This window comes from Aythya fuligula, chromosome 8 (assembly GCF_009819795.1).
Source record: "Aythya fuligula isolate bAytFul2 chromosome 8, bAytFul2.pri, whole genome shotgun sequence".
Taxonomy (NCBI): domain Eukaryota; kingdom Metazoa; phylum Chordata; class Aves; order Anseriformes; family Anatidae; genus Aythya; species Aythya fuligula.
Window position 1 is genome coordinate 11,208,827 of NC_045566.1, and position 17,128 is coordinate 11,225,954.

General features: G+C 40.5%; 1 protein-coding gene across 17 annotated transcripts in view; it reads right to left on the reverse strand.

The window, feature by feature from the left end:
- The window catches only part of PTPRF (protein tyrosine phosphatase receptor type F), a 365,710-nt gene that overhangs the window by 273,086 nt on the left and 75,496 nt on the right, over positions 1-17,128 (reverse strand). For all 17 annotated transcript variants that reach the window (XM_032192691.1, XM_032192685.1, XM_032192690.1 and 14 more), the window contains exon 2: positions 1,929-2,009. The gene's annotated coding sequence lies outside the window, so the exon portion shown is untranslated. The remainder of the gene's footprint in view (positions 1-1,928; positions 2,010-17,128) is intronic.

A 17,128-nucleotide genomic window follows, 5' to 3' on the forward strand; every position in this document is an offset into this window, starting at 1 on the left:
GCCACTCAAAATGCACTTTCAGCAGCATTTTGTACGGGCCAAGTCTGTCATCTTTTATTTCCTAAAACCTGAGTTTACATTAAGAATGATGGAAGACCTTCTCAGGGTCAGCTGAAAATTGAACATACTGGAAAAGAAAGGCTGGGAAACTGAGCAGCCTTTGAGGACCACTGTTTGGCTGGCGTGACCACAGCTGCTATCTCAGCTCCCATGTAACATCATTGCTGCTCTTTGTCTTCCCCTTCTCCTGACCTGTGTGAGATGGGGACATGGTCTTCACACACTGCTCTGCAGTCGGCACACACACACAGCCTCTCCGCTTGCTCTCCCATACAAAAAACAGGGCTCAGCTCTGAGGAAATTCATTCAGTGTGCCATGCCAACAAGTTCTGCTCTGTTGTTTCCGTGAAACAGACTGCTGAAACACCCCAGGTGGCACATCCCACCACCTGAGCACCATCTCCTACAGCACCCACCAGTGCCTGACCAATGCCACCTGTGCCCAGCAGAATCTCTTCCAACCCAAAAGCTCTTCCCTTGCACTCTTCCAGCAGGCTTTCTTCACTCTCGCAGGACCACACTGTAGGACTTCCAGCCACACATACACAAACATGTATCTACTGTAAAGTGCTCTAATCTTCATGTAAACAACAAGACTTGTTCCTGGTTTTAGAGAAATCTTGTTTGTTTCAAGTATCAGCATCTCAGCTAATGAGTTTTTGCTTCCCTTCTGTGCTCCACAAATACTGGGTTGAGTAATGCATAGCCTAATTGACTGTTAAGGTCACTGGCCAGCTCTTTAATCTTATTTAGTACACTTTGAGACAGTTCATGAGTCATTAGGGTTTCATTCTTGGGGACACAAAGACATGTAATATACATTAATACAGAGCATAAATATAATTCAGTGTGTGTATAATAAAGAGTGCAAAATTAGAAGATGGCATTAAATATTTCTTTGCAATGTTATCATTTTAATAATGTTGCTTATTTTAATAGACAATAAAAATATTTAATTGTGAGAGCCTGCTTGTGTCTTCATAATTTGTAGTGTTTCTGTAGCTCTACGAAAATTCCTTAGGCAGTAAAAGTCACACTTTAAATACCAACTTGAGGTGAAAGAAGGGCTCAAGGAAGACCTATCTTAAGAGTTACTTATTTGAAGAAAAAAGCATATTTTTCAAGCTGTTATTCATATTTGATTTTATGATGTACATTACAATTCAGTGCGCACACACGTGTCAGGAACTTTGCAATACTTTTGAAAGGGATCAGCATCACTAATCAGGCACTGAAATCCAATTTCTGGGAGAATCTGGGAGCTCAAAGGTGAACATTTTAACTGGCTTGGAAAGACCTTTGAAAAATAAAGTTAAACAGTAATTATACATAAATGTGCTTGAGAAACTTTACACCTGTCTTGACATGAATCCGATCTTTGCATGGATGATGAAATTCTTGGCATTGCTTTAGGTGATTGGGATGGCATTAGCTTAGGCAGGGTAAGAATTCAACAAGCCTAGACAGGTAGGATAAAGGAGTTACTGACTCAAAAAAAAAAAAAGCATGACAGCTTATCTGTTGAAAGTCTAAACATGTTAATCATTTAACATAAACAGATCTGCTGATATTTTTAGAAAGGCATGTCAACTCACAAGTAACAAAGTTAAAAAAGGACACCAGGAGCCCTAATCATATTTTCCACAGGTCCTCCAAGCCCCTTGCAGATTGTTTCTACAGGGAAAAAAAAAAAAAAAAAAAAAGGAAAAAAGCCAAAACCCAGTAGCTGGGTTTGTGATTAGGACAATAAACAAGTTGCTAGCAATCAGAGTTTGACTGCTGGCTGTGCTACAGACTCCTCCTGCAACCTTTATCTCGCTGTGCCTCAGCTCCCAGTCTGTAAAACGCAGGTAATAACGTTTCCCTACCTCACAGGAACGTTCTCAGAATAAATCCATAAATGCCTGTGAGACGCTGAGACGCTACTGTGACAGAGGCCATAAAAATACCTAGGAAAAAAACAAACATAAAAGTAAGTGTCATAAATGATTGTAAGAGCAGAGAAATTCACAGACTAAACAGTAAAGGTTAAAGCTTCACTTAATGACACAATTCTCCATCCTGGGGAAAAAGCAGTTAGTTTTAGCATGTATTCCCACCCAGACAGCTTTAAACCCGTGACAGCAGGGACCAATTGCCCCGTTCCTACCCCGACATGGTGCCATCATGGTGACCCATCACCACACGCGGATGTGGAGGGACACGGGGACAGGGGTTTCCGTCACAAATCATTAGCTCAGTGCTGTGTGACCAGAGCCACCTCGAAGAACCGTGATAATGCGACTGAGCCCCAGCATACGGACAGCACTCCTCCCTGCCTCCCCTGTCTGATGCACACTCTGGGACCTAATTCCTCCCACAGGCAGAAAAACTGCTAATTTTGAGCCTAACGTTTATTCTTGAATAGTTTTTACCCATTTGTTTTCAGGCCAACATTGATCCTGTAGCTTAAACAGCTTTTCTCTATCCCTGAATTTTATTTCCCTGCCGATAAAACTGAATTATGCCACTTCCCTGTCAGGACTCGTTTTACCGCCCAGACCAAGCAAGTTCTTTCAGTTTTCTCTCAGATGGCCCTTCCAACCTTAAGGTTATCCACTTGCTTTGTTTAACCCACCTCACTGTCTTTCGCATGGCATCATGATTTTGGCTGACTGTCACCTTGTGACTGTGCCAAGTAAAAGCATGTTTCTCCAGCATTTCCAGCCGGTAACCCCCTCCGCTACCCAGCTTAGAGAAAAGTTTCTCTCCAGCAGTCCTCCCGCGGTCATGACCCTGCATGCTATCAGCACGGAGACACGGCTTACTTCCACCGCACCGGCTCCCAAGCTCTTTGCCAAAGATCTCCCATCTCCCCTCAGCACCAGCCATGGCTACCACCTGCCTCATGCTGTGCTCTGAGCCCAGCTCACCGTGCGAGGGAGGCTACAAGGAACACACGTGGTCTCCCCAGAAACACACCTTTCTCTTCAGTGCCAGCTCTGCTCTGGAAGCAACAGCTCCAGCTTGGCTTGGTTAAGTTCTTAAACGTTCTTTAAAATGAGCCAAGTGACTGCAGTCCTCAGAAGGATAAACAATTCAAAATTATGCAAATGTGTAAAATGTGTTATTTAATCTTTACCATTTACAAAGTACTCATTTTATAAACATTTTCGGTACTCTGATTTCAGAGCATGACAGTGCCCTGAAGTCCAGGCCCCTGGCGGCTGCGGTGCCACCACACGGCTGGTGCCGGCCAGGAGGAACACCAGCACCGAGGCCTGACGTGGGGCTGAGATGAGCTGCCAGCTCACTGCCCTTTGCATTTCTGTACACCCACATCTACCCTCCCACTCCAACCTGAGCAGACAAGGCCAACCAAAAACCCTTTCCTTTTTTACTCTGGGGGCGCATGCAGCCTGCGAGCAGGTCAGGCAAGCGCGAGCTCAGGCCTCTGCTGGCAGCCTGCCGCCCGGTCGGACACATCGGAAACCTCAGACTAGGGAGCCAGAACACAGTCACCTTTCCAAGGACTCGGATCCATTTAAAACAACCTTCACAAATAAATATATTATGCAATTTTATGTTATGCAGCATTGACTTCAATGACTCTGTAGCAGTGCTTACTCTACTATATTTACTTCTGGCACACATTCGCAGCATTCGCTGCAGTCATTCAGAACGTGTTCCTGTTTTAAACACTGAGGTCTTACCCTGCCTGTATCTATTCACAATGCTCCTCAATATGTTTTTCCTATCTTTGACCGTGTCCCTCTTTCTTCTGTCCCAGCAAGCTCTCTCATCTACACAATATCTTAAGGTGTCCCGCACCACCTCTCTCTCACGCAGGGTCCCAATTTGCACACCCGAGCATCTCTCATTCAGCATCAGGTCACCCACTCCCACCCTGAGCTATCCCATGTTGCCGGTCTCAATCCCTCAGGTCTGAGTTTTAGAAAAGCATCCTGGTACTTTCTGCCAGGCTCCCTGGGATTTGAGGGAAGCCCTCTCTCTTTCAAGCACTCACACATCTACCTGGATGCTTTTCTTTCCAGTCATGCCCACCAAAAACCTGGCTCTAGCTGGGCTGCTGCTGTGTGGTGCCTCCAACACATCAGGGTTTGTCCTGCCAGCTCCTGTCTCTGCCCAGATGGTCTATGTCCAGCTAACACCTCCCCCAAGTTGAGACAACTTGGCCCAGGCAGTTTTGTGGGTAGAAAGAATATTTTGACTCTGTTTTATGTAACACATCTTGCCCATGACCAAGACTCTAACATACTACATTTACAGAAGAAAGATGACACAAACCTGTTCTCCCCCTTTCCTCATACTAATGTGATGACCATTTCAGCACTGGCTCTTTTCACTCTCTTCATCAGCTAGTCTTTGTTGCAAGAATGGCAATCACATCTGAGTGGAATCCATCCAGCAGTAAGTGGTTTGTTAAATCCCAGGACACGTTATCGACACAGAAGGATGCTTAAGCTACTTAAACGGCAACCCTTTATTAAATGCATAAAAATGCTTGAAATTTCTGTAAGCCAACAATTTATACTAATTTCCTCCCTTACAAGTATCAGTCTCTGCTGCTAACTATGATACCACTTTTTATGCATTTCTATTGTACTTACTCTTTGGAAACCTTGTGGAGTTTTCTATAGTTCTAACAAACGTAATTGCAATTGTCCATAGGGTACACATGAACTTACTTCACTCAGGACTCCTTCCAAATGCTGAAGTAGGTTCTGCATTTATGTCTATGGGACAGTTCAAGTCAGCTATTCTCAGCTACACACTCCAGTGGCACTACTGCTAAAAAAGGCAGAGGAAACATGCCACCAAAAGCCTCTTCTACACTGGAAGTATTAAGATAGAGACAGAGAGCAAAGATAAGGTCAGACAATACTCCGTCATACACCACTTAATGTGCACTTTAAGATCCCCAGAAAACCCTCCCATAACAGGGTGTGCTCTGTGCTCATGTTCAAGTAATTACTTAAGGTCTAAATTTCTTTGCATCTGTTTGTCTGATTCGGATGTATTTAAAATTATACACAGATTCCATTTTGGATGTCATAGACAACTTTATAAAACGGATGTTCTGCTTATCCAGAGAGGGCATATAAACATTAGGCATTTGCTATTTAGGATTAAACATTAACAGAAAAATTTAATCAGCAGTGACGAAAGTGGTAATGGCAGTTCACTGGAGATAAACTCCTCTGTGAACAGACTGCAGTCTCCACCATGGCAATTTACATTGTTAGAAGCCTGAAGTGATGGAAGCTATGGCATACCAGTAGGATTTCAGCACGCTAAATTACACCTTCCCCCGTTAAAACAAACTCTGAAGACACACAACGCTTCCCCCTCCCGTGTTAAGCTGGGAGCCTACAGCAGCAGCCAGGCTGCAGCCTCCCTGTGTGCATCCAGCAGCCATCGGCCGTGCCCTGCAGCTGATGCACATGCCCTGCACCTGCAGCCGGACCCAGGAACTGCAGCAGCTGAAAGCGTGAGCACTGCTGCCAGTCTGCCAGCTTCCCTGCTTCTGTGCATCAAGCCCAGAAGGGAACACGCAACATTTTCTGAAACTCTGAAAAGCTGCTTTTTTAATCTACATGACAATGTTTACTGAACACACAATAGCAGTAGCCACAAGCATTTTACGCAGCGCTGACAACAGCAAGGAATTCCTTGCTCCTTCGTAAGCTCCCGTGCTGATTGACACAGCAAGAGGCGCAGTCAGAGGCCAAGAAAATCCACAACTTATCAAAAGAAAACGGCAAATTGCGAAAAACCTGTATGGCAAGGTTAGCTGCCTAGGCACAGCTTTAATAGAGCTCCATAAATACCTCGGTCTAACACTGACAGAGGTTAAAAACCTATTATCTTTCCCAAACGGCAGTGCGAACATATGTTCAATCGAACACCCCGCCCCACCAAGCTACAAAGTAGAGTCTGCTCTTTCAGTTCCACAAATACAAACCACAGGGAGCATTTTAAATGAAAGCATTATGAAGATTACATTAGGCAAGTTTGATCTACTGTAAAACACTCACACACAACATTAAGAGGGAGAACAACCTTTAACACCTGCTTTCTCTTCAAACATAGCATTATCTCTGTGCATGGCTTGGCTCTTAATGGGATGAAATCTCAGGCTAAATAAATTGCATGGCTTGCTCTACCAGCAAAGAATGCTTAAAAACATTTGGGGCCTCATGGCCCACTAATATTCAACTGTTGAGAATATTCTCCTCAACTTGCACGCTCTGCTCAGCCCAGCCACATGCAGCACAGAAGGCTTTCACCCCAGCGTGAAGCGTTGTGGCACAAGAGGAGATGCAACAGCTGGAAAAAGACTGCGCAATCCAAGCAGCTTTGAAAGTCATCACCATAAATACTCAGATGCAGAGTGATTTGTTTTCTTACCAATAGCACATTGTTATTCACAAATATTAATTAGCTCCTAAATACCACCTGTTCCTCAGCCCTCCCCTCCGCTGTGTGCACAAGGATTCCTCGCTGCCGAGGCTCACGGCCACTCCACGCTGCCCAGAGTTTTAATGATGTTTCAAGTCACACAACTTCCACAGCTCGCTCAGCTGCTGGAGGAGAGTCAGGGAATAATTACTTACTTGTGTCGTTCTCCACTGACCTCTCCGGAGGATGAAACAAACAGCTTTAATGGCCTCTGAAGGGAGCCTGGTCCAGCCCGTCTCAGAAGGCAAGGATGATGACTGCACTGGTGGGAGTGGAGAACAGTTTTGAAGACCCAAACTTCAAAGACCTCAATGAGGGGAGAGTTCAAGCTCAAACTCTCCCCACTGGAGGGAGGAAAGTTTCTAATGCAATCGCTCGTATTTCCAGCAATCACTCACGTTTTAGACAGAGTGCAGACACAAGGAATTGCCTGTCACATCCTACGGTGTAGCAAACAGCAGTATAAATAAATCTCAGTCTGCCAAGAGGAAAGCTGTTATAAACCTAGGCAATTTTCTTTAGATTTCTGCATCCTTTGAGGAAGTGATCTCTTTGAAGGTAAGAGATACAGGTGTAGGCAGACAGCTAGCGCCAGGTACACAGGATTCCTCCTTCCCACCAGCAACAGCAGGCCTGTTGCCTCCTCCTCCTAATTACATGCATCACCCATAACATGAGAAGCTGGGCAGAGCAATGACGACATGCATGAGCTGGCAGCACACTTAAGGCTGAAGAAGTGACAGAGGTAAATGACTAAGTACCATCTTGGTCTCTCTACAAACCCAAGGCACAGAAATCAGCTAGTACACTTCCCTGCGGAAGACACAATCTATTCAACACTCCTATCTACATCATCAGATTTTCCTTACAGGGTAACAGCATGATTTTCTCCAGTACCGTCCAATCTGCATACTTCTTAACAAGTTATTTATGATCAGTAGAGCTGATGGCATGACATGAGAACAGCTACAGAGTAGCACAGGTGATAAATAACATATTTAAGGTGGAAGAATGAGAGTAGATTTTGCTGGAAAATTAAATCTATATACTACCTGCTCCTTGTTAAATGCTGAATGAGGGAGTTGAGACCAAGGCTTGCTATCCTGTGACTCCTACGAGGAAAAAATGCTCTGCAATAGTCCCTGCAGACAGCAATAACCCAGGATTATCAGGATGTTCTGTGAATGTGGTTAGCCTCATAGTCAAGTTCCCAAGACTATAAAACTCACAAATGGGAGTGCAAGAAGCACAGAAGAATGTCTAAAATCATTTCCTCAGTAAATGACAAACATGGTGCTGAATTTCTCAGGGACATGAATGGCTAAAGCTGAAGTTAAGCTGTGCTAGAGCTATATTTAGTACTGCACAAATACAAATTAGGAAACACTTTCTTCCCAGTTACTAATGCAGTGTGACAGAAAACAATTATTTGCTCAGTGTCTAATGTTACCTTTGGTGAGCATCTGGCTTGCAAAAATTTTATGTTGTATAATAAATGGAGAACCAAGTTGATATTCTGCAAATCAGTGAGAAAATTTAAGAAGATGAAGAAACATTTGATTTGCAGCAAGCTATCCTAGTCTTAGCTATGCAGATATCGTTAATTTTAAGGCTTTTTTTTTTTTGCTTTGATACTGAAGTACAAAGTGAGTTTGTTTTCCAAACTGTATATTAATATATTCAATAACTTCGTGGGTATATAAAGAATATCCTAGCTTCTCCAAAGTGTTAAAAAAAAAGGAGCTGGGCAGAAGGAAAGAACAATTCAAAAAAAAAAAATCCATCTTTTATGATTTCAAGTGCCAGTTTATCTCTATGGAAAATGCAATTCTGGGTCACAAGGGACCTCTCAGCTCAGCAATCACTTCAGTCTTCAATGTCTACAAAACATAAAAGACAACAAAATGCATGATACAAATGAAGGGCTAGTTAGGCCGTGGAGAACCAAGGCATGATTGTAGAGAGGAATCCCATGTGCTTCAAAAGTGCTTAAAAGGTCTGCACTCAAAAAATCCCAGGCATGCAGCTGAGAAGAAACCCTGCTCCTGCCTACTGCAGCAAGAATGCCAACTAACAGACTACGTGGACTTTGGAGTTTCTAAGCTCCATAATGCAGCATCAGCACATGCTAAGGGAAGTTAGAAAATGTACGCCACCGGGGCAGGAACAACATATCCTTCCTTTTGGCATCACTGGACAAGGTCCTTTACCACGCTGAGTCATCTGAGCATTTCCAGAGCTGGAGGACTTAGGTATTTCCTGCTTGGATTAAGGTAAATAAGGCCCAGTATAACGAGGCAGGTACACTAAGTATCTGCATCTTGATGTGCTGGTGACCCTTCTAGTTGCAGACGCCTTTGAGACTGAAGGCAGAAGAGCACTCAGCACCAACTAAAAGATCACCATTATGCAAGATTTCCTTGGCCAAAACAGGACTACTGGAGTAAACACGTGTATTTGCCTAACGTTTTGTAGCTTTTTTTTCCTGAAAAAAATACGTATATAAAAAAGAAAGGAGTTGATACTAGGTTTCTTGGTAGTCTTTTATAGAAAAGTATCACTCTAGGTTCTCAGCAGCAAGTCAAACAAGTTTGGGTCACAAAGCACAGATACCACACACCATAAAACATCTCCTATGATGCCCCAATTCTGAACAATCTCTCTTATCTATGAAGCTAAACATGACTAATTTTGATGAATAAGTTATGAAGCTTCAAAGGAGAAATAACACCTTTACGACTCCCAAGTGTGTGAAACCTAGGAACATTGCTTATATGTTTTTATCATCTTTGAGGATCCCTTGGCAATGGAAAAAAAAAAAAAAAAAAAAAACAACAACAACAACAAAAAATGCCACAAATGTCTAGAAAGTCAAAAGGATATAAAAACTTCTATCAGGTCACCAGCTGAAGATGCCTACTAAATTTGGTTCTTTCACCCAGTTGGGATATTCAGTAGGCATTTTATTTTGCCTTGGGAAATAGAAGGTTTGACCACAAATTTTACTTCTGATGCCCATGTGGTTCCTGCCTATGTTTCACTTGCTACATTTTAACTATAACAAGATAATTCCTATAGTGTTTTCTATACACTATATACACACACTATAGTATTTGTGATACACACTCATCCTCTTATCTTCATCAGAGTGCTACAGGAGACAAATTCAGAACCATCCTTCTAATACAGGTTGCCTTGTAGCACCTCTGCTCCCCCATCCGTGAGTACTGAGCTTTTAAATAAGCCCATAATGCAAATGGAGCCTCCAAGGGCTTAAATGAGGTTTGAGGAACAGGGCGACAAGGATGACAGACATACAAAATACCATTAGCTCATGAGTAATCAAAGGGATAAAGACATGTATGTCTTAGGAATTAAAAGTATCTAATTATTAGGAATTAGAGTTATTCTTTATAAGAACAAACAAATTATTACATATCAGCCTACTGTGCCTGTACTTGTACTTTGGATATCTGGCATTGGTGATAGTGTGTTTGAGCAATGTGCCTCCAGTCTCATTCAAAGCATCCATACCTCAAACAGCTACCTCAACCTTTGAGTCTGCCAAGCACAAACCAAAAGGAATATTTCATTCTATACACAATCTCAAAATCTGAGCTCTCCACATTTTATAAGCACATAGTAACAGTGTTGTCTGAGAAAAATCTGTGCTGATACTCAGCTAGCTTGGAAAAATGTAAAGGAACAGAGCATGCTTAGTCAGGATGAATCAGAAAGAAGCGCTCTCTGAGCCCTGCTCAAAGGTTCCCAAACTCCTCTTTTGCAGAATTTTAACTGCACATCAAGTAGACTCCTGTACAAAGCCAACATTAAGGGAGTCTAGAGAACTAAAGTTCTCCAGAACAATGGAAGGCCACACCCGTACATAGCCACCACCAGAAAACCAGAACACCTCTAGGACTGGGGGAGTACAGAAGTGACTATGAGGTAACAAAACATCCAAACAATGATATTGTGGAACCTGCAAGAGTGCCACTGAGTAGCTGTAGAAGTCTGGACTAGGATTGCTCTTTGAAGGTTACTGGCTCCCAGCCTTCTTTGGTTGCCCAATGGCTCGCTCCATAGGACACCAAATTCTGACTGTAATGGAAAAAAGGCTTTTATGTTATGAGAAACAAATGTTAAAACAATAACGCTACAATATGGAATGGACAGGTTTTGTTCTTTGTTTGTGGGTGTTTTTTTCCCCTTTTCAACCCATTGCAATTTTCATATCACACTCTACCACAACAGGATAATCCTCAAGTAGCTAGTGTTAAAATCTTGCTACAGCATAAATCCAGGAAAAGCAATAAACAGCATGAAAGAAAATTTCAGAGGAACTATTAGATTAGGTTCACATTAGTGTTGCCTGAAACGTGTCCTCCATTACACTGAGGAGCTGATGTTTATCTGTCGCTCTACAAGGTTTTTGACACAAAGCCCAAAGAACCGTAAGAATGCATTAACATTGGAGAATTAGCAGCAACATCCAAACTGATAAACAATTACCACCAGCAAACCCTCATTCTAAATATGATCAAGCTGTGTTAACATCTCTACAAACCTAATTTTTTCTTTTTAAAAAGGTAGGGGGGAAAAAAAAGTAAAATAAACTGTGTGAGCCCACAAGGCTTTCCTTTCAGTAGCGGCAATGCTACCATCACAGAGGAGAGCTGGAATAACAAGAATCTTTCAGAGGAGGAATATCCAAGCTCTGCCAACTGACTAAAGGTAAGCTGCTGTTTAAAAATAAAACATTCAGGTGTTTAAAGTGAAAACAGATGAACGTATTATATCACACATCCATTAATATGGAGCATCTATTGCAGATGCATATTAAACAGAGATGGGTATACTTACAAAATCTAGACAAGCATATTTTGAAGGAAAAGAGAGCCTTCCCCACACCTGTATCAGAATTATCATGAGTTATAACCCACAACGAGTGATTTGCTATAACAGAAACTGTTAAAATAAAGAGCACTCTCCAAAGTTATTTATAATACAAATACTCCATGTTTTGCTTAGGAAAATAAGCCAAAATGTATCCTGCCTTAGAACTGCCACTATTTCAATTTTATATATGTGAATAAAGCACCCAAAAAATGAATATATTGATAATAGTAAAATAAATGCATCACATATCCATTTTGCTTTGCAAATCCACCTTTGTAACATCAGGCACTGAAATATTTGCCTTCTGAAACTGACAGAGAATAGAACGCGACAAAACATAACCAACACATTACAGCACAGATTTCCACTTCAATTATACAGGCTTTATTACCATTACGTATTTAGAAGTGTATCAGCAGTACCAAATAGTACAGTAACCACAACGACCAACTTTGGATACTCATTAATTGTGATTACAAGAAAAATTCTAAGAAATTGAAATTTCTTGTAGTCTTTGAATGTGCCTTTACACAAGGGACACTGAATGAAAAACTCATATGCATGAATACGTCTTTCCACATTGTTGAGGGTTTTTCCTTGAGAAGTGGAATAAATGTTTACTTTTAACATATATTTAAATATCATCTCATAAAGTACTTTCCTAATAAAATTAAGTTTGTTTCTAAATTCCTAAAACATTTATAAGCATAGATTCATTTTAGTGTTCTGCATATTAAAAGCATTTAAACTTAATAAATGCTACAAAAGAAACAACTATGTTTGTTTCCAGTGCCTTCAAAAGAGTCAAATCACCCAGCTAGCCATCCAAAAGTAATGCACTAAACCAACTCTAGATACTGATTGACCTTTTGGCTAATGTAGAAATAGCTTTTTTCATAATTTCAGCTTATTCAGTTACTTCAATTCAATGATTTGATTTGCTCAAAATAAGAAATCAATTAAGAAATAACATAGCATGAAGATTTGCTTTCATTTTCCAGTCTAGGAGTAAACAAAGAACAAGAGGAAGAGATCTACTATTTACAAAAACTTCAAGGGCCAACAACATTTTTCAGTATTAACAGAGTTAATACCATAACTGTTTTGAACCTTGAAAGCACAACCTTACCAACTCCAAAAGCAAAATGCAGCAAGTTTGCTTTTATATAGCTATCCAGTACACTTAAGGAAAATGAAGTTAACAATTTAATATCATTTCATATATTTTAACTGAATTCAAATTTTGAATGGTAAGAATTTGACATCAACGCAAGTATATATTTAGCACTCAACGCACATTAAGTGAACATTTGACTACCAAAAATATGAGCATGAAGTATTTGAATGCTTATTTGGCATATTTAGACAATTATAACATATGCTTATAATGGAGATTTGTTGACAAAAGGTGCTACCTTGCTGTAAAAGCTGTACTTAGCGGGAAATCAAGGCAATCTAATAATTACCAAACTACTAATAATTAACCTCTCCTTTGAGAAATGTAACAAAGCAAGATCAAAGTGACTGATTTACATCAAAGTTTCTGCTTGATTTACATCATTATTTAAATCATGTTTCAGAGAATTAGATATTTATTAGAAAGCAGAAAAAAACAGAAAAGAAAAAGTAGTTGAAAGACTTAATGAACTCGGAGAACGGTCTCTATTTTTAGCCAAGAGTTTAGGGAGCTCTTAATCCACAATTCACCATGGATTTTGCAGAAAAATTCCTGAAAGTCCTTTAGCTACTCTATTTTGTAACTGACATTCTTTAATTTCAGACTGTTCAGATGGGGTAAAGCTGAGAATTTTCATGTGAGCATGTATTAAAACCTTCACTCACATGTTACTGCCACCATGGTACTGTAGGAAGACACTGTCACACCAGAGTCAAAATATTTCACTGTTAAAACAACCTGCCAGTGCTCCATTACCAAGAAGAACAAAGGGGTGAGAAGACGCTCACTTATTTGTCAGTAAATAACTATTCAACTTCTATCAGATGTTGGATTCAACTCACAGTTAGTGACATCTTCCACACAGAGCTGACTTTTTAACAAGTAACCACATTTCTAGCAACCAGGAGAAATGCTTGCATTTATACCACCACATTTTTGTGATTTTGTGCAGTTTAAGACAAACACTCAAGCGTTGAGCAAGAATGAGTTATTTTCCAATTACCTGGGAGCTGGAAAGCCTCGGGTACTTGGATGCATTTCAGTGTACCCCAGAACATCCCACGGATCATGCTCCTGATGGTGAACAAAGCCGCCCAAGTACCTCCTACTCATCCCTGTACCAACAGGCAACAACATCTCATAGTCCTCCAGAGCGCACTGCTGAATTAGCAAAACATCCTGAAACTCTGGCACAACCTTTTGCTGATGAGGGGAGTGAGGAGGGAGGACAACCTCTTATCTCAGTCATGGTATTTTTCCTTTATTACAAGAATTAAAGAATTATGAGAAATGCACAAAGCTAATGCAGACAAATGATTTTATTTTTTCTTTTTATCTTGCTAGTATTTTAATTAAAACCTTTTGTCATGTCTGCTAAGCAAGTTCAAAGTGTTGCAACGCAGTAGCAATGGGAACACAAAGTCTTGTTCTGCTTGGGGAAAAAAATGTTTTCAACTTTTACCAAATCAACGGCTGTAATTACTACAGGAATATATCAAATTTATAGCAGGCAAACACAAGGCATAATCTTTTTTGTGCAGCTATAAATTAGTTTATTTTTGGTGCAATGTGATAAAGTTTAACATTTTCTGCATGTCAGACAGACTATTTTGATAATATTCTTTACATTTCCTCCTTATTAACAAGATGAAAAATTTGCTATTAAGATATGCAAGTCATCTCAATACATCTTGCTACTGGATAAGCCTCAAGAAAATCTTAAAGCCCTTTCTTCTATCCACATTAACACAATAACTGCATAGGCAACTCTTGCTTTAGTATTAGATAATATTCTGTTCCTGCAAAAATATTAAGAGCTGGAATTCAACAAACTACAAGAACTCAGCTTGTATTGTTCAGAATGCTGCAACAGAGGAGACAACAGCAGATTTAATTTTCAAAGATTTATTTTATTTTTTTTAATTTAATGGAACATGAGACAAAAATGTTGCCTTTTTTTTTTTTTAAATCATGTCAAAGACTACACCTGCTATTTAAAAGTATTTTCACATCCCTACTTCTCTACTAACCTTTTGTGAAGAACAATTTCTGATTGCTAGGCTACTTTTCATTTGCCTACCTCTATTCACAAAGAATGAAGCATGTAAAATGGCAGATTTGAGAGACTGTTAAATAACTTGAATAGCTTACATACATAAAACCGATTATGGTTCTGCAAAACCTAAAAGAAATGTTATCAAAACATGCGATCACTTCAGTACTGCTAACTGCAGAACAGGTAAAGCTCTTGTTGGCATCCAACCACACCAAACCCATCGTGAACACAAGTAATTTGTTCTTTGGTTGAACGTCAGTTTTGAAAAGTAAATACGTACGAGCACACACACGCATATGAGCACACATACACACAAAGGCCTCCCGTAATCAAATAAACCTGAAAGCTCCTACCTGAAAAAGCATTTTTATGAGACCACATAGCTCAAGTAAGCAGCACAGTTTGGAACAAGTTAATCAAGAATTCTCCGTTTACAAATTTCAGTTTCTCCTTGACTTGGTCTGGAAAATTACCACGGAAACAGAGGGAAAATCCTGCAGGTAGGCTGCCTGTCACCTCCGGTGCTCAGAGATGTTCGAGCAATGACACGGCAGTGGGAAGGATGGCTCTGAAAATGTTTCTGCAAGACCGCTGCAGGAAGACCTTTATCAGCTAGCGACTATAAATTTATTTTCTGCAAAGGAACCTTCTGGCATAATGTGCACGGAAAGGACATAAAAAGCAATCTGTCTGCCAATGAAAGTAGAAAGTGAATGTGAAGGCGAGAGAGGCAACATATTTTGTTGAAATATGTAGATACACCACTTAGATCTCAACGTGTGCCACTACCTGACACCGAACTGTGAAATGTTCTGATCTCTGCTGACAGTATTTACACTGAGAAGACCTCCAGTATTTCACCCAGAGTTTCCTAAACACCCGTCCTCCTACCCCCAGCAGAGGTTTGGCTCAGAGGCCTCTGCGAGGCCATGGCAGGAGAACGGGGACCAGGCCCCAGAGCCTGCCGACCATCGTCTCCCCAGCATCACCTGCTTCTACAGAGCAGCTGATGACTGTGGAAACTGAATTCATTGTTTTCTATGACAAAACTAAATAAAACCCTTTGACAAGAAGAACCACTATGCCCTGAGATCGCTAGCAGGGTAAGAGGCCAACATCACCTTGCTGCTTGCCAAAACGTGTGGAAAATGTGACTCGGCAGCAGGGGGTAGGAAGCTTTTGCTTGCAAACAGATTAAGCAATCAAATCACCCAGAAAACAGTTTATGGATTTGGCTTTTTCCTTTCTTTTCGCCTTTGTTTGATAATTTGTGTAACCTGTAATATTAAAAGCCGTGCAGAACGGCAACCATGTCTTTTATGAACAGCTTAAAAAAACGTTAACAAAATAACCGTCACCCTCTAATCTAATAAAGCTGTTAAACAAAAATAGTAATATTCCATCAAATAGGCATGCAGAACTCTTATGCAAGTTATACAGCCACATATAGAGAAAAAATAGGACCTGTGTGCACAATACAACTCAATTTTCAGTGAGACAACATTAAAATATAATTAGCTAAATATTTCAAAATACAAATGTGAAGATAAAGTAATGAAGATGGAGGGCATGGGATCTAAAGGGCAATGGATCTAAAGACAAGCTTTTAAATATTTAAGCCAATTTTTGTCCTGAGGGCACAGAATCTAATGGACAATGGATCTAAAGATACACTTTGAAACATTTGAGGTGATTTTTCCCCTGAATTTTTAGCATCCTATTAACTTGACTTTATACATTTTGTATTATAAGTTTGTGCACTATAATTTTTTTTCCCCTCCAATTGTTTAATCTTTATATAAATATATATTTAAATATACAGAAATTGCTCAAGCCTCTGGGTGTATTTATATTAATTAAATACAACAAAACAAAATGAAATGCTTTTGCATTGTTTGAAAGAGAAGACCACTCAGAATTTTGCTCAATGCTCTACAATAGACATCTGTAGGATATATCCCCAGAGTAACCGAGCCAAAGACAATAGCTCTGCCAACAGCAATTTGTCTGCATTGTGAAGGGAAGCATTCAACAACAGCATAAAAAAAAAAAAAAAAAAGTAATTTAATATTTGGGTTGTGACTGCACAGAACACACAGATCAGAGTGAATATTCAAAGCCCAGGGCAGCACCTCCCACCTTGGGCCCATCGGGTGCATGCTCTGCTCCCCAGCCATGATGGGCACATAAGAACACCCACCCTAGGGAAGACCAAAGCTCCAGCTGCATGTTCCTACCTTTGTTTCTTTTCAGGCACATAAAGAAAACAAAAGACAGTATCTGCTTTTATTCAATGGAAGACAAACATTAACTTGTTTTGGCCAAAAGTCCCTTCCCACACCACAACCCCATGGAAACCCAACCAGACCATCAGCCACATAGCCACCTTCATGGGCACCAACACATTTGCAAAGCACGACTCTCTTTCATTAATAACTTCTGCTAATTGGCCTGCATACACGTATTAATCCTAC